This window comes from Capsicum annuum, chromosome 1 (genome assembly GCF_002878395.1).
Source record: "Capsicum annuum cultivar UCD-10X-F1 chromosome 1, UCD10Xv1.1, whole genome shotgun sequence".
NCBI lineage: Eukaryota > Viridiplantae > Streptophyta > Magnoliopsida > Solanales > Solanaceae > Capsicum > Capsicum annuum.
The window spans coordinates 140,499,055-140,522,192 of NC_061111.1; the positions used below are offsets into that span (position 1 = coordinate 140,499,055).

Sequence of the window (23,138 nt, forward strand, 5' to 3'; positions counted from 1 at the left end):
TTGCTATCATTGCATTAGAATATCCTAACCCGTGTTTTTTATATATTCAAAAAATATTTTCATTCATCTATGCATCACGATCACCAGTTAAAAATATAAATCATACAATTCACATAAAAACGTAACTCACTAAGATAGGGGGAAAAAATATAAGTGATTGATGAAATTATAAATGTAGAACAATATCATCCATGTCAGTATAGAAGCCTGAAAGTGTTTCTTGCAAATATAAAACGCAAGGGAGCCCCATATTGTTTCATTTTGTGCTTCCACATTCCAACTCATAGGTGAGAAAACAACATATTCCTCCGTGAATATGATGTTAATTAATATAATTATTTGACTAATATCAAAGTACTAATTCCTTTTTTACGTTCTAATTATTTAAGTTGAATCGAAATATATCACCATCTCTGATGAAATGGATAATATAATATGATAATCTTACTTCTTTAACTTCATTTCTTTCAATCTCTGTTTAGATTGTTATCCATGTGGCAAAATTATGAGTGAGGATAAATAACATAAAAACAACATATGAAAAGGTCTAAATTAATCAGAAAATAACTATGATGCATGCTTCCCATCCATGAAATTAGTAAACAAATTAAAGTAAGCATATAAAGAATTATATAAAAACTCCAATCTAGAGTACCTTAGGAGAATAGCCAGAAATCATAAAAGAAAATCTTCCACTGATAATTTTGAAATGTAATTGCATCATTATGTTGAGTTAATTCCTCCAAATGTAATTGAACTTGTGTAACATCCCACTAAAGTAACTTTTGTTTCTTTTAGGATAATATTGTCACTAAACTATGTACTTCTTTTCATTATAACGTAAAATTAAGAAATTATTAAGGATATGTTTGAAGAACCACAAGAAAAGTAAAATTAGATGTAATTACATAGTTCAATTCTCAATTAGGAATAGAAAATTAGGTGCAATTACGTGATGTAATCACAAAGTTACATTTTATTTCTTTTTTTAATTTTATTTTTTTCTTTTAATTTTATTTTTTATTTCTATTATTTTAATTTCTTTTTTATTTCTATTTTTTTCATTTTACATTATTTATCTTTCATCTCTTTTCTTCTCATTTTCCAACCTTTATTTCTTATGATTCAATATAATTACTCATATTTTTTCTTCATTTAGCGCATTATTGCATTTTTATTCTAGTGTTTGAATTAAAGTAGTATTTCATTATTGAATGAGATGACTTATGTGTTTTTCCTTTCTTTTGAATTATTTACTCGTTGAAATTTTATATAAGAGTATTGTGTTTTTTTCTTGAATTTTCAATTTGTGTTTTGTTTTATGTTTCAATTTATTTGTTTTAGTACTCTAGACTTGTTATTTTATATTGCATGTCACTTCAAATTGTCGAGTTAGTTTTTTAAATTGCCATTGAACTTATGCAAACATTCTACTAAAGGAACTTTTGTTAATTTCTTTTAGGAAAATATTGTCATTAAACTATGTGCGTCTTTCCAAAATAAGGTGAAACTAAAAAATAGTTAAGGACATATTTAGAAAGCCATAGAAAAATTGAAATTATATGTTATTAGACAATTTACAGTGACATGCAATATAAAATAGCATGTCTATAATACTAAAACAAATAAATCGAAACATAAATTCAAAATTCAAGAGAAAAATATAATACTCTTGTATAAAATTTCGACGAGTAAATATAATTCAGAAGAACGAAAAACACATAAGTCTATAATCTCATTTAATAATAAAATACTATTTTAATTCAAACACTAGAATAAAAATTATAAAAATTCAATAATGCCTTAATAAAGAAAAAAATATGAGTAATTATATTGAACCATAAGAAGTAAAGTTGAAAAATAAGAAGAAAAGAGATAAAAGACAAATAATGTACAATGAAAAAAAGTAAAAATAAAAAGAAATTAAAATAATAGAAATAAAAAAATTAAAAGAAAAGATATTAAATTTTATTTAAAAATAAAAAATAAAATGTAACTTTGTAATTGCATCACGTAATTGCACCTAATTCTCTATTCTTAATTGAGAATTGGACTGTGTAATTACATCTAATTTCACTTTCATTGTGGTCCTCCAAACATATCCTTAACAATTTCTTAGTTTTACCTTATAATAAAAAGAAGTGCATAGTTTAGTCACAATATTATTCTAAAAGAAACAAAAGTAGGAATGTTTACACAAGTTAAATGATATTTTGAGGAATTAACTCTCATTATGTTCATATATATATATATCTATTTAAATGTTGTTTGAATTTTTTTATCCTTCATTAAAAGTATCCATAATAGATAAAATCGTTTTTTCACTTTTTTCATACAATTAATAAATACATGAAAAAATTCTTTTTAAAAAAATGGAAGAAACAAAGCTGGCTAATTAAAAAGCCGGTTGCATTCATAAATGGGAAGGAAACTAAATTCCTAATGTATACATGAATTTTCCAAAGAAAAATAAAAAGAAAAAAAAACGATCAGCTCCTATATTAATGATAGTTTTAAGAGGAAAAAAAATAACTATTTAAATTATGAATAAATCCGTTATTAATTCCTAATATTTAGCCTTTCTCTTTTACGATAAAGTTTTATGATATTATATGAAAAACCCAAGTAGTAATTTCTTATATTTAGCCTACATTTTAGTTGCAGAAGTTCTATAATATTTGACTTTTTCATTCCTTTTTGATTTAGAAGAAGTTATAAATTCCCAATCTCACTCACAAATGTTTTGTTGTCAAAGCCGCTTTGTGTTTCTCGCTAACAGGAATTTCGGAGGTTTTCTGGTTAGTCCCTTTTTTTTTTTTTTTTTTTTTTTTTACCATATATTGAAATTCCTTATTTTTTCTTTTCTTCTTGTTGCATCTGGTAAATCCCAGTTTGTTGTTGCTTTGTGTGTCTATTATTTTGTTGTAGTTTTATTTTAATACAAGCTTATAGAAAATTAGAAAATTTTGTGCCGTAATAATCAGAATTAAGAATAACTAATGCTCACTCAAAACTAATTACGTTTATGTGTCCCATCTATTATTTCATATATAATTATATTTGATACCAAAGTATCTTGGAGTCCAAATTAAAATCCAACACTATGATATCTCAGATTTGTGTTGTGATTTTTCCTTTTCGTTTGCAGAAAAGGACGAAGGAGGATTTCTCTATGTTAATTTTGAAGAGTAAATACAAAATGTTGACCGAAGTCAAACTCATGGCAGTAAAAGCCTCTGAAAGTCTGAAATCCCCCAAATCACTTCCGAGTGCATTGAAAATCGTGTCAAACATTCTCACAACTCGCAAATAGCATGAAACAACTACGGAAAAGAAAAAAGGTTCAAAGCACATGAAAGAAGTCTCCTAATCAGCTTGTAGTTGATGAGGCGGTCAATTATGATAACTTCATTGTCGCACTAAATCCGGCCACTACAGAGAAGCTTCAGCAACTCCTGAACTTTTAGATTTTTTCGTCAAATCTCGAAAATTTAGGATTTTGGTGTGGATAATATTAATTGACTTAAGATTTATAGTGAATATCACGCTGCTCTTAAATGATTTTCTTTTTAGTTGCTTAGGTTATAGATCTACTCCATTCATGCTAACTTCTGCTTGGATTTCCATGGCAACTCCGATGGCCAACAGTAGCAACTTAGAAGATGCCTAATTTCATGAAGTACTATGTTACTTCTTCACACCATTTTGTTTTCTCCGTCTGGAAATACAGATGAATATACTTTAATTTGTTGTATTTATGGAAAAAGTCATCATTTTCATCTTAAATTATATTCGACACATACCTAAACTATTAAAACGATTTAATACACACCTAAACTATGTAAAAATAAATTTATTTACACCCAATATGACAACAAACTAAAAAGAAAAAGAAAACAAATGCATTTTTTATTTTTTTTCTTTTAAAATATAGTCACATGGACTATTTTACCAACAAAAAAGAATTTAAAGAAATTGTAAGGTAAAGCTACAAAACAAAAAAATTAATTTAAGCTCAATACTTAAAATTTTATTCCTTTATTGTTTGATAGATATTGTTAGAGAGTATTAGTTGCAGATTTTCTATGAACATTGTTTATTCCTATTTGAATAAAATCAAAATAGAAAAGAAAAAAAAAGGCAAAATACATATACAGGCCCCTCAACTATTCGATTTTTTTGTTATAAGCACCTCAATTAAGCCATGTACCTACTGAACCCTTTATTCCTTCACAAATGGTTTCAATTGAGCACAAATGTCCTACGTGACACTTTTTCAATGCCTGCATTTTTTAAATCTTGAACACGTGAATTGCACCTTCCATGACGTGGAAATTATCACCAATCATAAAATTTCTTGTCATTAAAGAAAAAAAGATTAAAAAAATAAAAAAAATAGAAGTAAATTGCTTTTTGTGTCTTCTTCCTCCTTTATATTTTATATCTTTTCCACCATTGGAGCCTAACTAATAACATACTCAATTTCTTCTTTACCCCTGTTCTTCCATCATCATTCATCTTTTTTCTTACGTTAATTCTATTATTTTTTTTTTGTCTCTTTTAACTTTTTCACTTTTCAAAAATAGTTTTTAGTAAAAAGAAAAAAAGAACACCTCAGCCCAACATTCATTAGAGAAAAATTTGAAAGTATTTAAGATATTATTAGCAGTAAAAATTTGATATATATAGATAATTCATAAATGATCTCTGCCAAGCCAGCTTTATAGTTTAGTAATATATATAGATAATTCATAAATGACCATTGATTTCTGTAATCCAATTAAAATTCTTGAACTGACAAGAATGAACTGTAACATTCAAAAATTCTAACATAAGGAGCTTCAAATTCGACATGCATCAAATATTATGAACCATTGATAATTCACCAAAAGAGTTTCAAGGAGTCCTCCATTTTCTTACTTCTGTTTGAACCAAGAGAAAAAACACAAGCAATACTAAATAAAAAGATCTTAATGATGGTTCAGCCTAAGCAAAACATGACCATCCAAGGGTTTTGATCTTTCGAATGAAGTTGTACTCAAGACAAATCATGCTAACATGTTTTCCCTTAAAGAGAACACTACAACAACAATAATTTTAAAGATTTTGCAGAATGAAAAGTAATATCGACCAGCTCAACCTCAAATACCAGCCACAAAGACCTTTAGATCCATTCCGGTGGAAGAAAAAAAAAGAAACCACTGTTCAATTATGGATGGTTAACCAAGAATTTCGAAAACATGAATTCATTAGGCAAGGGAGATTCAAAGGATTTGGCCAATCGGTGAAAATTAGTAAATTGCTTGAGAAAAGATTATTTTGGTTTCTAAATTTCTTTTCTCTATCAAGCAAGTCAATGTCCTATTTAAGAATGTGATTTTACCATTCTTAAATTTTACCCTCTATGGTTGATGAAATTCCACCACCATCGCCATCACCTCCATAAATTCATTACTTCAAGAATGTGATTTTTAAGAAGGATTCAAGCTTAAAGAATGTAATTTTTATTTCGAAGGTATAATTATTCACCATGGCTGACGGTTCCATGACTGCTTCAATCTTTTTTTTTACGGAATACATATACAAATCCCTGAACTATTTCACTTTTTTTGTATAGGCACCTTGATTAAGTTTGGTACCTATTGAACCTTTTACTCTTTCACAAATGGTTTCAATTGAGTCCAATTTACTGACGTGGCAAAAAATGTCAAATGCGTGTAATACACACGCTAATGATATGACAAATTGACAAATTAAATAACGACACGTGACATTTTAACATAAAATAATCATAAAAATAATTTTTTAATATAATTAAATCTATATTTTAAAAAAATCATTAATACCACACCCCACTGAAGCCCACCCCCTCCTCCCCCCCTCCCCCCTCCTCTTCCAAACACCCCTTTGGTATCTTCTTCTTCACTTTTCTCTCTGTTACATGTCTGTAAATTCTTGACTTGTAGTGAGCAAAATTCTGTTATTGACAACACGTTTCAGTCATTGAGTGTTACTAATAATAAGAGACAACAAATACGCCTTACTTCAACAATTGACAATACCAGAAATTTTGCACTATTAATTTCTCCTTCTTACTTGGTACACACTGAAAGAGACCTGAACTGGTCCGGTTTTATAAATTTTTGTCATGATTATGCGGGTATTACGATTGATCCTGTATGAACTGACAACATAATGCTTTGATTTCTCCCATTTTTGGTTCCCGTCGACACACCTCCCACGACACCTTGGGGTGGGATATACAGGTGAACAATCAGGATGGGGACATCTATCTAGTCGAAGTAAGGATCACACTGCCAGTATAAACTCAATTTGTTAGTGCTTGATCATAAAGAGTCACACTATTATAGAAAGCTGTAATTTGTTAGTGAGAAAAAAGAAAAAATCTCACTTCACTCCTTCATTTTTTCACCAAAACAATACCCAAAAATAATTTCAAACGAATTTGTGTATTTTAGGTATTTAAAATTACCATGAATTAGTGTATTTTGGGCATTTAAATTTGGGTAATTAAAGATGGATTGTTTGCAATCGGAAGAAGGAAAGGAAGGAGGAAAAAGCCATTAATTTAATTTAATTTTATTGTATATAAAAAATATCACTGATTTCAAATTCAATTTGAAGAAATAAAATGATATGTTTAAGATTTATGGAGGACGAAGATGATAAAATGATATGTTTAAGATTTATGGAAGAGGTAGATGATGGAAGATTGGCAAGGATACAATGGAGAAGAGGATGACAACTTTTTTTTAATTCCTTTTTTTTTTATTCCTTTTATGTGTTTTTTTATTACTTTTATGTGTCTTTTTTTGATTGGTTGTGTTTTTTTATATTTAATTTTTTTTATTAATTATGGCTTCTCACTCTCCATTAGGAGAGTGTATTACACATGTCACGTCACGTCAGTAATTGTGCTCAATTGAAATGTTTTTGTGAAGGAGTAAAGAGTTCAATAGGTATCTGGCCGAATTGAGGTGTATATACGAAAAAAATCGAATAGTTGAGTGACCTGTATATGTATTTAGCCCTTTTTTTAAAATTCTTTATATGTGGCTTTTTTTGATTGGTTGTCTTTTTCTTTTTAATTTTGGATTAATTATGGCTTCTCACTCTCCAAGTGGAGAGTGCACTACACATGCCATGCTACATCAACAATTGTGCTCAATTGAAACAATTTGTAAAGGAGTAAAGGGTTCAATAGGTACATGACTTAATTGAGGTGCCTATACGGAAAAAGTGAAATAGTTAAGGGGTCTGTATATGTATTCTTCCAAAAAAAAATCATAGTCTCCTCTTCTCCGTTGATATCTTTCCTATTCTTCTTTTTCTTTTTTCTTTTTCATTTTGTCCCTCTTCTCTTCTCCATTTTTCTTGTTATTGTACTTCGTTAGATCTATTTTTTTTACTAATTAAATATTTATTCTTCACTATTTGATGGTGAAATTGGTGATTGATGAAAAAATTAGTAGTGGGTATGTTTTTATTTTTGATGATTGAAAATGATAATGTTGTAATTTTGACGGTGAATGTAAAAATTTGTGGTGATTGTTGCTTTGAATTTCGATAATAACAATGGTGATAGTGTACTTTTGAGGTGAATATGTGACTTTTGATTTTAATTTTTTGTGGGTCATCTTAAAATTTTCTTGTAAAGATTTGAGTTTTTTTTAGCATTATTATGATGGAAATGAGAGTTGTAAAGTAAAGTAAAGTAAATTTATGTATTTTTGATAGTGGTGGAACAACACATAAATAATTTATTAACAAAAGGAGAAAAATAAATAGGAACAAGTTGTCTCCCATGAAAGATCTACAACTATGGTCAAAATGAAAATTTTTCACAAGCTAAGAAATTTAGTAAAAACTTGTTGCGATTTTTAATAGTAACAATATTTTGGTGTAACTTTGGATTTGATGGTATTTTGTGAAAATATTTGTGATGGAGATGTAGGTGATGATAGCTTCAATGGTGGTTCTTCAATGGTGAATTGATGGTGTATAATGAAGAAGAAGCAATAATGACACAAAATTTATTTATTGTAATTTTCACATGTTATCTGACGTGGCAGTGACATGTTGATGATGTGTGTCGAGTGCAGAACACCTCCCATCATGAGAGTGATTGTATGTGCGTTGGGGTGTAAAAGTGTTCACTTTTACATAGTTTAGGTGTGTATTAAGTCACTTCAATAGTTTAGGTGTGTCTTTGACTTTTTGGATATATTTTAGGATGAAAATGATGACTTTCTCCTTGTATTTATCACGTAGTAGTTTATTGCTTTTCATACAATTACTTATTTAAATTAGAGATATGCATTCAGTACCTCCTCGAAACTATGTCAAAGTGGCTAGACAGATTCCAACTTCATATGACTCCTATTATCCATGAACTCAATTTTAGCGTATTTTTGTCACCCTTTTGTGCTGACATGACCCTTTATTACATAAAAATGAGACTCACATCAAAGGTGCCACGTCAGGTAAAAAACTGTCACATCAGTTAAAAAGGTGACAAAAATACACTAAAATTGAGTTCAGAGTAGATAATAGGACTCTTATAAAGCTGGAATGTGTCATAGCAAATTTGATCATAGTTCAAGGCTACTAGATGCTTTACTCTTTAAATTATTTTATTTGTTGTTTAATTTAAATTATTAGGTGATGCTTTCTTAATATCATTTTGTATGTTAAAACGACAGATGGTATAGGTTATTTAAAATAATTTTTGTTACATTATGCAGGAATCATTTACTTTAGTTACTTCTTTAGTTATTTTCGATATTTTTAGAGGCAATGTATTTTTTTCATCGATTTAAATAATTACTATTTTTCTTTATGCTTTGCAAGCATCTTTGTCCATTCAAAGAACAACAACAACAACAACAACAAACCCAGTGTATTCCCACTTAGTGGGGTATGGGGGGGTAAGATGTACGCAGTCCATACCTCTACCTCTGATGAAGTAGAAAGGCTGTTTCCGAAAGACCCCCGGCTCAAGGCACAAGATATCACACAAACACATAGTAAAGCACAGAAGCAGATGACATAACATAAATACGGCACCCATAAGGAATATAAAACAGAGGAAAGCAGAGGAAAGCACACAGATTCGTAATAAGCATGGAACACTGAATACGGAATCATAACGGGAATAAAAAATAAAAAAAAACCCCCACCAAGTAATTCCCTACACTAGCGACCCAATCTGGCCCTACTCTTCTGCCGTAATTCGCGTCTTCCAGACCTTCCTATCTAGGGTCATGTCCTCGGTGAGCTGTAACTGTTCCATGTCCCGCCTAATCACCTCACCCCAGTACTTCTTCGGCCTACCCCTACCCCGCCTAAAACCATCCAACGCTAGCCTCTCACACCTACGGACCGGGGCATCCATGCCCCTCCTCTTCACGTGTCCGAACCATCTCAATCGTGCTTCCCGCATCTTACACTCCACTGAAGTCACACCAACCTTCTCCCGGATAGTCTCATTCCGAACTCTATCCCCTCGAGTCAGTCCACACATCCAGCGCAACATCCGCATTTCTGCCACCTTCATTTTTTGGATGTGGGAGTTCTTAACTGGCCAACACTCCGCTTCATACAGCAAGGCCGGACGGACTACCACCCTATAGAATTTGCCTTTAAGCTTGGGCGGCACCTTCTTATCACACAGCACCCCCGACGCGAGTTTCCACTTCATCCATCCCGCCCCAATACGGTGCAAGACATCCTCGTCAATCTCACCGTTACTCTGGATCACGGACCCGAGATACTTGAACTTATCCCTCTTACATACCTCCTGTGCTTCCAGCTTCACTACTACCTCGTTCTCCCGCCTCACGTCATTAAACTTACATTCCACATACTCTGTCTTGCTTCTGCTCACCCTGAACCCTTTAGACTCAAGAGTTTGCCTCCACATCTCTAATTTGTCATTTACACCCCCTCGAGTCTCATCTATCAGAACTACATCGTCTGCAAAGAGCATACACCACGGCACCTCCCCTTGAATACGCCGCGTCAACACATCCATTACTAACGCAAACAAAAAGGGACTAAGAGTAGATCCCTGATGCAATCCTGTCCGGACAGTGAAATGCTCTGAGTCTCCTCCCGCCGTCCTCACCTGCGTTTTCGCTCCCTCATACATACCTCTTTTCTATTATCTATTATTTTAATTTTTATAATAGAGACACATAAGATAGCTAGAAAAACACTAGCGATTCTTGACTTTGCTCTAAAATTACAGGATCTTTTTAGGTGACTAATTCCAACAATACAACTCCAAAGGCATAAATGTCCATCTTGAAAGTCGTTGAACCTGTTTCAATGTACTCAGGAGTAATGTATCCTGTTATTTCCACAAGTTTCCAAGTTGTATTGCAAAATACTTGTATTGCAAAATACTAAGATGATTGTGTTGTTGGTTGGTCTCTCTACTCTTTGTGATTAATTATAACAGATTCTGTGTTTGTAATTTCCTTTATTTTTTTTAATCAATTGTTTGTTAATTGAGTGAAAGATCAATTTAGTGGTCAGACAAGCATACTGGCTATATATAACTTGTATTGGAGAAATCAGTCAAGTTTCTTCTAATTCAATATCTTATGTGTGCTCTTAATATTTACTTAGTGTATAGTTCATCTCAAAAGTCATCTGATACCCAGTGCCTCTAATTCAAATTAATTTGAATTATATTGTATTTAGACGAAAATTATACTGAGAGGAGTAGTTGTAGGTCTGATGATACTTTGCATGAAACATAAGTTATTTAAGAAGTCTCCATTGTATAGAAAACCATTGATCAAATAGGAAATGTGGGCATTTTTTTTTTGAAAATTGAAAGTAGGGGAACGAAAAAAGTTACACTTCCCTACTACTATATAAACCAAAGCAGAAAAGAAACCTATGAAAGATAAGTCAGGAAATATCGACCGCGGCGATGGAAGGAAGAAAAAATAACGTGGCAAAAACAAGAATACAAGAATACCTGATTGCTAAACAAATGCGAGTCACAATACAAGAGAATCCGCACTATGAGCTAGTTTCCTTCGACCCCAATGAGGCTATGTGTTTCATCATTATATTAATGAAACACTGGCCTTTGCTGTAAAAAAGGGTGGGTTTACGTATGGTATTGCCTGAGGGAAACTTAGAAGTGCATTTTATCTACGAGCTGCCTCAGCAATGAACAAAGAAGAGTTTGTTGCTTTTACGCGATTTTGATGAGGAGAGATTGCTGGATGCAATAGCTATTGGATTAGGGATGAGAAAAGTGGGGTTTATATTTACACAGACAATTAGTTAAGATAGGAAGGATTAGACAATGTCAACTGTGGAAGTTCTACAGGCAGCTGAATAACATGCGGATGGTGATTTGAAGGAGTGAGTCACAACTATAGTGAAGCTTAAAGTGAATGAGGATGGTGTTGACGAAGTGCATTTTGAGGCTTTTTAGATGAGTGATATATGTGTTAGATTGTACAAATAAGGGTGGTTTGAGACAGATGTTAAGGATGAGATTGACCCAAAGCTATCTAAGATATGGTGTTAGGAGTAAAGGACACAAGAGAAGTTGATAACGACTTTTTCTTGGTGGTTCTCAAAATTGCTGATCACCAGGCGGCTGGATTTATTGCATATTTTTTCGATATATGAAGTTGTTCTTTTTGAATCTTTTTTATGTGATGCTTATTGTGTCCATTAGTTGCTTGAATTCAATTATAAATTACGTTTATTTGCTTTCCTTGAATTGCATGAAGTGACTAATTTTATGTCCTACCATGAAGAAAAAAACAAAGGCAATGACAAAAATGACAAAAAAAAAAGCTGAATAGAAGAAATACTACACTATTGGTAAGAATTAGTGTAGAAACGTCTAAGTTCCCAAGTTCAAAAGAAGTGCTAAATGTTTTTTTTTGGTAATAAAGATGCTTAATAGATAATAAAGGGAGCACAATAATATAGTTACATAGTTTCAGTTAATCAACCAGGGTTGATTTTAAACACTCGATTATTGTGGTCTATCCTACCGTTAGTATTAGATCTGACACTTCATTGAATAGTAGTTCCTATCATGTCTGTCCATAGAGCATTACGGGCACACACTAGAGGAACTTCAAAAAGTCTTGCTTCATCAAAAAAAGTTGAGTTTGCTCCCATTTTTGCTAACGAATCCGCCACCATATTTGCTTTCCTAAAGCAGTGACGTATGATTGGATTACCCAACCTTCTTAACCTGCACCTGCAATCATCAAGAATACCGTTATAGAGATCACGATTTTCTTTAAGCATCTTTATTATTTCCTGAGAGTCCGTGTTGATTTCAGCAGGAGTTAATTGATGAACATCTAGGATTCTTAGACCTTCGTACAACGCAAGTAACTCCATGAGATTGTTAATTCCGTGAACAAAGCTTTTTGAATAACCTAACATCCAGTCACCTTTGTGATTCCAGATCACCTCACTAATACCCCCTTACCAGGATTTCCTATGCAAGACCCATCTATGTTCCGTTTAAAGGTTCCTCTATGAGGAGGGATCCATTTAATGTTGATAGCGGTTAATGTTTGAGGGTGGCTGCCATCAGAATGAATGTGAGAGAATTTGACGGCTTGTGTATAAGCATCTTGGAAGGAAGCATTATACATTCCGCCAATAAAGTTATTGATATTCCTAGTTATCCATATTTTCCATAAACAATATGGTAGGATTTCATCCCAGAGAAGAAGTTTATCATACTTTTCATTTCGAACATTCTTCCAGGTACTAAAGCAACTCAAAGATAGAAAGTTAATGGGTTTTAGCTTGGAAGGTGGTGCAGCTTTGGCAATGAGATCCTCCAAATCTTCTTAGCATTGATGCATTCAAAGAAGATATGGTTAAAGTTCTCTTCTTCATGAGGATATCTTTTGCAAGCCTTGTTGATAGAGATTCCTATTTTAGAGAGATGAGAGTTGGAAGGTACCTTGTTATGGAAGAATTTCCAGAGGAAGAACTTGATTTTGTTAGGAGTATGGATCTTCCAGAAACCAAACCAAGTATTGCCATGTTGAGAAGGTTTTCTCAACTGATGATAGCCGAACTAACCCCCAATACAAAAATAAGACACAAACACAAGAGAAACCGACAGCTCAACAAGAACACTCTCTCGGCAGAAGCTAAAACACAAAAGAACCGAGAACACCCAGGGGATCACAAGGTGTATTTCTACACCAAAACAGTAGCGATAACACGTGATGAACACAATATAAAAAGAACAATAACAAGAGATAACAATAACCCACGGTTTTTACTAGAACAACAACAAACAATTACAAGAATGAAAGGGATAGGTAGTGAGACATTAACCCTTACAAGAACTAAGAACCTAGGTGTATCTTAAACACTAATACCCTTAACTATTGTAAAATAAACACCAACACTTTAACCATGACATAAGAGGGCGTGGACCACTCAAGCAACAAGGTTTCTAATAATGTTTTGCAATACTAGTGATTCCACACTAGCATTACCCTCATTTCTGTTTGGTGGCTATTCCAAGCCCTACAACTAAGGTATTACACTCCTCATGCTAGAGAGAGTTGGTTCAAGTGTCACAACTTTCAATACCAATAAACAACTAAAGAACTAAAGACCTAAAACTAGTCTATTTATAGACTTATTACAAATATAAGTGAAATATCTCAAATGCCCTTAATGAAGGGAAGACAAAAGGTGCCTATGGAGTGTAGTGTATTTCCTGTTCTTGGTGTATGATATGGTGTTCCTTTGCACTTCACTTGCACACTTTGATTCTCGGGTTCGACGCGCACTCTCATAAGTTCATCTCCGTGATTATTCTTGTATCATCCTCTCCATCTTGAGAGGAATTTTCCCCAAAATCATGGCTTCACCTCATTCAATTGGCCACTTAAAGGAAGCCACTCAAAATAGTCCGCAAGACATGGAGAACCCACAAGCTCAATAACAACACACCTCGGCCGACATCTTCATTTTAAATCTTGGATTCCTCCCCATCTTGAGATTTATCTTCAATCTCATCCGATTCAAGTCTCTTACCATCATACAAAAATTATCGTAGACCCTATATCCTTCATGTTCCTTTCTACCATTCTCCTCTACATGGACATATTGGTTTTGGTAACGTGGTACTTCGGTTAAGAGGGTTGGTTTAGTAAAGCGAAGCTTCAATTGTGGAGCTTGGACGAAAGGAATTTGAATTGGTGAAAGTTGACGCCTTTGGTTAAGTGGATCTTGGATGGGAGGGTTCGATTTTAGTGTAGGCATTTGGTGTCCAAGTCTTTGTTGGACTTGATCGAATTGTGGGGAAATGGGCCTAGTTATATCTCGGTTTTGAGGGCTATTTGAAGCATGGCTTGCAGCATTAGGTGATGGTCTTGGAGGATTGGTCATTGGAAGTAAAGTGTCGGGAGTAAAAGCATGAGAGTTCCTTTGACTCCATTCGATTCAAACTCTCACTCATAGTTACCACATACGAGCTAATTTTTTCAAGACCCACATTCGTCCTAGCAAGGTCACGGGACATAGTATCAAGGAGGGAAAAAATGGTACTTGTATAATTATGGTCCACCGTGGGTTGAGGGTATGAGGTCTCAGGTTCCATTGCTCCAAAACAGCCCACAATGTCACAAAAACAGCCAACAAAGGACACAAAAATAGTCCCAAAACGTCACACACAACAACACCAACAAACGTTCAAGTATTGAACCACAAATATCAATGCCACACAAATTAAACTCGTATTGTTGTTATAGTTGAAGTATGATGCTTTTCAAACTTGAGTTGTTCAATCTCTTTCCTTGATGATGAATTTTCGGTTATAGTGTAAATAGACAAGGTTTGGACTCTCTTTTCAAGAGTCAAAGGCTTCCATCAAATTTTCACCAACTTACACTAATTTGGTAAAACACCTTTTTGTAGTATCCTTGTCTCTTTCCTCTTTTGGCTTTTCTTGAAAAGTCTTTGTCACCCTTTTAGTAACTAAGCTTTTTGGATGTCCTTTGTTTCTTTACCATTTTGGTGTTGTCTTTAAAATATTCCCAAGACAAACACAAAGCCTTGGCTCTCTCCTCTTTTCAAAATCAAACAACTCCTTTTGTTGAACACCACTTCAAGAACAATATAAACAACAACAAGAACAATATGAACAACAACAACCTCTTAGTCGTCCACCCTTCAACAACACTTTGACAAGAACTCAAATCTTGTACTTTAGACTCAAAGGGTGTTAGTGAACAACAAGCTAACACAAGAAACTACTAAGACAACAAAAACATACCAAAATCTAGACACAAATCTCAGCCCAAAACAACAAGACACAATTTTGGCCAAGACAACAAGAATGGACAGATTTGTTTTTTTTTTGGAATTTTCAGTTTTTCAACATTTATTTTTTTGATTTTTCGACTTAGAGAGCCCAAGATTGGTAGTGTAGGAACACAACCAACCTTAGCTATGATACCAAATAATAGTGGAACCAACCCCCAATACAGAAATAAGACACAAACATAAGAGAAACCAATAGCCCATCAAGAACACTCTCTCGGCAAAAGCTAAAACACAAGAGAACCAAGAACACCAAGGGGATCACAAGGTGTATTTATACACCAAAACAGTAGCGATAACACGTGATGAACACAATATAACAAGAACAACAACAAGAGATAACAACAACCCACGGTTTTCACTAAAACAACAACAACAAATAATTACAAGAATGAAAGGGATAGGTAGTGAGACATTAACCCTTACAAGAACTAAGAACCTAGGTGTATCTTAAACACTAATACCCTTAACTATTTTAAAAGAAACACCAACACTCTTACCATGACACAAGAGGGCGTGGACCACTCAAGAAACAAGGTTTCTAATAATGTTTTACAATACTAGTGATTCCACACTAGCATCACTCTCATTTTAGTTTGGTGGCTATTCCAAGCCCTACAACTAAGGCATTACACTCCTCATTCTAGATAGATTTGGTTATGGTGTTATATCAATAAACAACTAAAGAACTAAATACCTAAAACTAGTCTATTTATAGACTTATTACAAATATAAGTAAAATATCTCAAATGCCCTTAATGAAGGGAAGACAAAAGGTGCCTATGGAGTGTAGTGTATTTCCCATTCTTGGTGTGTGATATGGTGTTACTTTGCACTTCGCTTGCACACTTCGATTCTCGAGTTCGACGCACGCTCTCATAAGTTCATCTCCGTGATTATTTTTGTATCAACTAAGAGACAAGATGATTGTAAGCACTGGCAGTAGAGAATTTTCCATTACTGGTAAGTCTTCAAAGGGGAGTGTCTATTTGCCTCTTGGTATTAGGGAAAAAAGTATTTGCAATGAGATGTTTGGTTTCCAAAGATATATTTATGGAGAGACTGTCAAAGACCCAGGAGTTGTTGGTCCAGATCTCAGCCAGCTTGATTTCTTCTTCATGTTTATTAAGGGGACCATGGATGGTGTTCCTTAGTGGTGGGTTATTAGGAAGCCATCTGTCAAACCAAAACCTAACATGTTGTTCGTGTTTAACACTCCAGGTGCTTGCTTCAGTACAAGTCTGCCAGGCCTTGGCCAGGCTATTCCAGGTCTTAGATCATGATCCTGGCTGAATGGTTCCTTTGGAGTTGTATTTGTTGCTTAAGACCTTAGTCAAAAGAGCGGTTGGGTGATGTTTAAACCTCTAAGATAGACTCATGAGCATAGACTTATTCTTAGTTCTAGATTTTTGGATGCCCAATCCCCCCTCATTTTTTGGTCTGGTAGCAGTATCCCATGAGATAAAATGTAATTTCCTTTTGTCAGTGGTGAAACCCCAGATAAAGTCTCTCAGGATCTTGTTAATAGCCTTAAGGATTTGTCTAGAAATTTGAATAAATTACATAATATAGTTGGGGATGCTCCCTAGAGAAGTCTTAGAAGGAATAGTTCTTCCTGCCATATTAAGGAAGCTTTCCAGCCACTGAGCTTATGCCTAATATTGTCAAGAATAAAGTTTTAATCCCTAATAAGAGGCTTTTGGTGGAAAATAATGAAGCCTAGATACTTACCAAAGTCATTTAAAGGCTTAATTTTGAGGTTTTGAGCCAGGAGTTATCTCTTTTCATGCTTGCAATTATGAGAAAATAAGATCTTGGATTTGGAGATGTTAAATTTTTGACCTGAATGCTGAATGAAATTGTTTAGAGTATTTATGATAGTGTGATAGTTTTTTTCATTAGCTCTAGCAAAAAGGGTAAGGTCATCAGCAAAGAAAAGATGAGAGATTCTGGGGCTTTTCCTGCTAATAGAGATGAGATTCTAGTTAAGAGTATCCACCTTATAATCAATACTTCTAGAGAGAAGTTCCATACATATGATGAAAAGGTAGGGGGAGAGTGGGTCTCCCTACCTAGTCCCTCTCGTAGGCTTGAAAAAGCTAGTTCTACCCCCATTTACAAGGATGGAGATGCTAAAAGTGGAGATGCAAGACATTATGAACCTTATCATTTTACTAGGGATATTGAAAAAAAATAGAGCTTGCCTGATGAAGGACTATTTAATCCTATCAAAGGCCTTCTCAAGATCAATTTTAAGAATTATGTTGGCCTTTTTCCGTCTCATTTTTACAAAGTGAGTGATGTATTCCTGGACAATGATAGCATTGCCAGAAGCTCTTCTATTGGACAAGAAACTAGATTGACTGTGGCTGATCAAATTAGGAAGATGCTGTTTCAAACGATGGGCAATGATTTTAGTAATGATCTTATGCTGAGTGTTGTACAGGCCAATGGGTCTGAAGTTCTTAAGGTTTATAGCATTCTTACACTTAGGGATTAGACAAAGGTAGGTGGTGTTCACATCCTCATCCATGGTGTTATTTTGAAAGGTTTGTCTGCAAAAGTTGACAACAGCAGGGCCTATGATATCCAGTACCTTTGATAAAGTAGAGGATGGATACCATCAGGCCTAGGGACTTTGTCAGGATTAAAGGAAAAAATAGCTGACTTAATCTCTTTAGGTTCAGGAATGACCTCTATACTCGAATGGTCTGCATTACAGATGGATCCTCTAGAGGAGGGATTAAGTTGGAATGCTAGAGGAGCAGCAAAATGTTCAGTAGAGTACAGAGTGTTATAGAATTGAAAGATAGAGTTTTTGATATCCTCTTCAGAGTAGCTCCAATTCCCTAAATCATCTCTAAGAGAATCTATTCTACTTCTTCTCCTATTTAAAGTAGAGGTGTGGAAGAATCTGATATTGTAATCCCCTTCAGCAAGCCAGCTTATCTTGGATTTCAGTCTCCAAAACTCTTGCTCTTGTTACAGGATTTGGCTATAGTCCCTAACCAAGGTGAGCTCTAAGTCTTACAGAAAGCGGCTATGAGGGTAAGCTTTAGATCTTTGGATACCCTTAATTCTTGCAAGGATGTTCTTTTTTTGTGAAAGATGTTTCCAAAGACATCTCTATTCCATCTGATGATGTACTTTTGGAAGTGAGCTAATGATTGATTAAGATTTAAGGTTGAGTCAAAAGATTGCCTAACTATTTCTGGAAAAGAAGGATAAGAGCACCAGATAGTTTCTATTCTGAAAGGCTTAGCACTGATAGGATAGTACCTTTTAAGACAAAATAGCCAAGGGGAGTGGTCCAAATGAGTCCTTGGGAAATGGGTAATAGAAGCTTCAGGGAAAATATTTATCCAAGCCTCATTAGCAAAACATCTATCTAATCTTTCTAAGATAAGAGAGCTTCTATTCCTAGACCTTTTATTAGTCCAGGTAAATTTGCTTCCTCTGAACCCTAAGTCAATGAGGACATTAAGGTTGATGCAGTCCCCACCCACCAACCAGGCTCTGTTTAGATCATTTCGAATGGTATCAGAAAAATCTATAAGTTGTTTCCAAAGGACCTTTCTATTTTGAAAATGGTTACTAGCATAGATTGCACTGATGTACCAAAGAGAAGGGGGGTTACTCACCTAAACAGTTACATGGATACCTTGGGGGAGATATTGATGTTGTTAATACTGAGATTGTCATCATTCCACAGATGACCAGACTTCCTGAGCTTCTAACAGCAGGATATTGAATTTTTTTTAAGTACCCCAGATTATCAGCCAGGTTTTTATGATCCCCCATCCTGGTTTCTAGGAGAGCCAAGATGATAGGCTTGTGCATCTCTATCATGGCTTTGCAATGCCTCTTAAATTCAGTATTGTTGGCCCCTCTAGTGTTCCAAATGATACAATTCATCATTGGCATGGTTGGTGTGTCCCAATACTGGATATCCATTAGGATCTCCTTACCCCTATCCATTACAGAGTCCTGTCTCTTTCTCTTCCTGGATAGAGGGGATATCTTGGTCTTGTAATAACTGCCTATCGCAAGACTTGGGGGAACAATCTCTACGTCTAGCTTATTGATATCTTTGGGAATAAGGAGAATGGCAATCTCGCTTGTTACCTCTTCGAATGTGAGATGGACTGGCCTTTCTAAAGTTATGGCTTTGGTTCTTAAAACTGTCAACGTTTACAGTATTCTCTCTAATTCCATGTTCCCTTCTCTTAGTGCTTCTAATGTTTTGTCCTTTTCCCAGTTCAAGAGTAGGTTCAGAGGAGGGCCTGTAGATATTTGCGTTGTCTGTCTCTCCCCAGAGACGTTCATAAAAAGAGGCCCCTGTTCCAATAACTCTCTCCTTCTGGGTGGGAAGAAGGGTAGATTTTGACTCATCACTATCATTTCTGCATTCATCAAGTCCGGAGTTAGAGGGATTGGATTTGGTTGATTGGTCAGGTTCATCAGGGTTGTCATCTATATGTTCTGACCATATGAGTTAGATATTGCAACAGGTTAGTCATTTGTTGCAACAGATGTCTATATCTGTTTGGTCATTTTCAACAAATGTCTTTAACTGTTTGATCTTTTCCAACAGATTACTCATTTATTGCAACATGTTATTCATCTATAAGCCATTATTAGTAATAACTAATTGATTTAACTAAAATAAAATATGAATTAATACGTTTAATTACAGTTTCAATTAATCTCATGGTAATTACACGATCAGCTAAGTATGGTCGTCTTGAGTAGAGTGATCAATTGACCAATTTTATTTGAAATGATTCAAACTAATCCATCATTAGAAATAACTATATTGATTTAACTAAAATTAAAGATGAATTAGTATGTTCAATTACGATTTTAATTAATCTTATGGTAAAAATGGTGTATTGATAAATGATGATTTGTTATTATTTCTATTGAATAAATCTTGCTATTGATTTGTTTTTCAATAAATAAACAATCTGTTTTAACAAATGAACAATCTGTTGCAACAGATGAACCATATGTTGAAAAAATAAATCAATTACTCCAACAGATGAGTCATATATTGCAACAGAAGGGTCATCTGTTTTAACAGATAGGCCATATATTGCAACAAACAGATCATCTGTTGGAAGAACTCAAAGGTCATGACTTTTTGATCATTTAATTAAAAAAATAATTCGTAAATAAATAATATGAAAAAAATATGATAAACACAATGTTGTAGCTATTTAATTTAAATAACTAAAATACCAAAAAGATGAAAAGTTATGACTTTTCACCTTTTTTGTATTTTAATCTAATTTTTTAATTTAAATAATCGAAAAGTCACCAAGTTCGATTTAATTAAGAGATATAATTATTAAAAAAGAGGTGAATGGTCATGATTTTTTGCCTAACACACTACACTACTCACTCATTTAATCTTTCATAAATTGGTCTCCTCAGCTCTATCTCTTGCATCTTGTCTTGCATAAAACCACTATTATATCTTCAATCACTTTTCTTTCAAAAATAAATTTCTTGTTAGTCCGTTGAGGTATGTTTTATTTTCTTGTTCTAATATGAAAATTATTAACATGCATCTATTTTCTAGTTAAGTTTCACATTTTTTTTGTTAAACTACCAGTTGGTACTATATGTGGTTTAGTGTTTTACGTTATTTGTTTATGCATGTTCTGGATATGACTGATCTGATTTGGTACATGACGATTCTGTTTGACACCGTGTAGGAACTTGAAAGGCTAGTTCATAAACTCGCGTGAGAGTTGGGCGCCGCGACAGCAAGGGTACTTCCTGGGATTCAAAGGCTGAGGGGTCTGCTGCCCAATGGATTTTCGATTGACACTAATAATAATAATAATAATAATAATAATAATAATAATTATTATTATTATTATTATTATTAGGTTATATATTTTTTTATCATTTGTATTTTATTTTATCAGATCTACCTGATGTTGTAAATATTTTTTATGTAATGAATGAGAAAATCTTTATTTGATCGACTGAGTTTATTTTTATTTTTTTTCATTCTGCCTATTTTTTTAAGATGTTGAGAGGTGTAGGTTTTTGAACATTCGGGAGTAGAAAGAGTCAATTACAAGAAAGAAAGTGTTTGGTTGAGAGCAAGGTCATAGACTAAAATTAAATAACAACACAAGATTATTTACTATTACAATAAAATTAATGGTAGATTGATAACAGATGGCCATCTATTGCAACAGATGGGTAATCTATTGGAAATAACCAAGTAGATAAAGACATCTATTGCAACAAATTGATTGTCTATCACAACAAATTAGTAATATGTTGAAAATGACCAGACAAATAAAGACATCTATTGCAACAAATTAGTCATCTATTGCAATAAATTAGTAAACTGTTGGAAATGACAAACAGATAAAGTTATATGTTGCAATAGATTGTTCATCTGTTGGAAATGACCAACAGATAAAGGTATTTGTTACAAAAGATGACCAACGCGTATATCTATTTGATGATTTTCAATAGATGACTCATCTGTTGCAACAGGTTAAATCTATTGCAATAAGCTATACAGTTAAATGATCATTTTATTACTATGAGATTAATTGAAATTGTAATTATAAAATCAATTTAGCTATTACTAATAATGGCATAATTTGGACCATTTCAAATAAAATTAGTCAATTTATCATTCTACTCAAAACGAACACACTAAGATGATCGTGTAATTAATATGAGAATAATTGAAATCGTAATTGAACTTATCAATTCATCTTTAATTTTAGTTAAATAAATGTTGTTATTACTAATAATGTCTTAATTTGAATCATTTCAAATAAAATTAGTCAAGTAACACTTTACTTAAAACGAATACACTAAGATGATCATGTAATTACTATGAGATTAATCAAAATCGTAATTAAATTATCAATTCATCTTTAATTTTTGTTAAATCAATTTAGTTATTACTAATAATTGCTTAATTTTAATTATTTCAAATCAAATTGGTCAATTGATCATTCTACTTAAGACGAAACACTTAGTTGATCATGTAATTACTATAAAATTAATTGAAATTGTAAGTGAACTTACTAATTCATCTTTAATTTTAGTTAAATCAATATAGTTATTTCTAATTATGGCTTGGTTTGAATTATTTCAAATAAAATTGGTCAATTGATCACTCTACTCAGAACGAACACACTTAGTTGATCATGTAATTACCATGAGATTAATTGAAATAGTAGTTGAGCTTATTAATACTAGTTAAATCAATTTACTTATTACTAATATAATGGCTTAGTATGAATCAATAGATGACTAAGATGTTGCAAAAGATGAGTAATCTGTTGAAAATGACCAAACAAATAAAGACATCTGTTGCAACAGATTAGTCATCTATTACAACAGATTAGTAGTCTGTTCAAATAACAAATAAATAAAGTCATATGTTGCAACAATTGGTCATCTGTTGGAAATGACCAACAGATAAAGACATTTGTTACAACAGATGACTAATCTATTGCAACATATGTGTATATCTGCTTGATAATTTTCAATAGATGACTCATCTGTTGCAACAGATTAAATCTGTTGCAATAGGTTATACACTTAAATGATCATGTAATTACTATGAGATTAATTGAAATTGTAATTATTAAATCAATTTAGCTATTAATAATAATGACTTAATTTGAATCATTTCAAATAAAATTAGTCAATTGATCACTCTACTCAGAACAAACATACTAAGATGATCGTGTAATTAATATGAGAATAATTGAAATCGTAAT

At 33.1% G+C, this 23,138-nt stretch overlaps 1 long non-coding RNA gene and 1 pseudogene across 1 annotated transcript; both read left to right on the plus strand.

The window, feature by feature from the left end:
- Positions 1–2,446: 2,446 nt before the first annotated feature.
- LOC107856162 lies at positions 2,447–3,561 on the plus strand. Its single transcript, XR_001670496.2, has 2 exons — positions 2,447–2,798; positions 3,149–3,561. It is a non-coding gene; the product is annotated as an uncharacterized LOC107856162 (long non-coding RNA).
- A 7,402-nt stretch (positions 3,562–10,963) lies between these two features.
- LOC107858396 lies at positions 10,964–11,679 on the plus strand (annotated as a pseudogene).
- Positions 11,680–23,138: the final 11,459 nt, after the last annotated feature.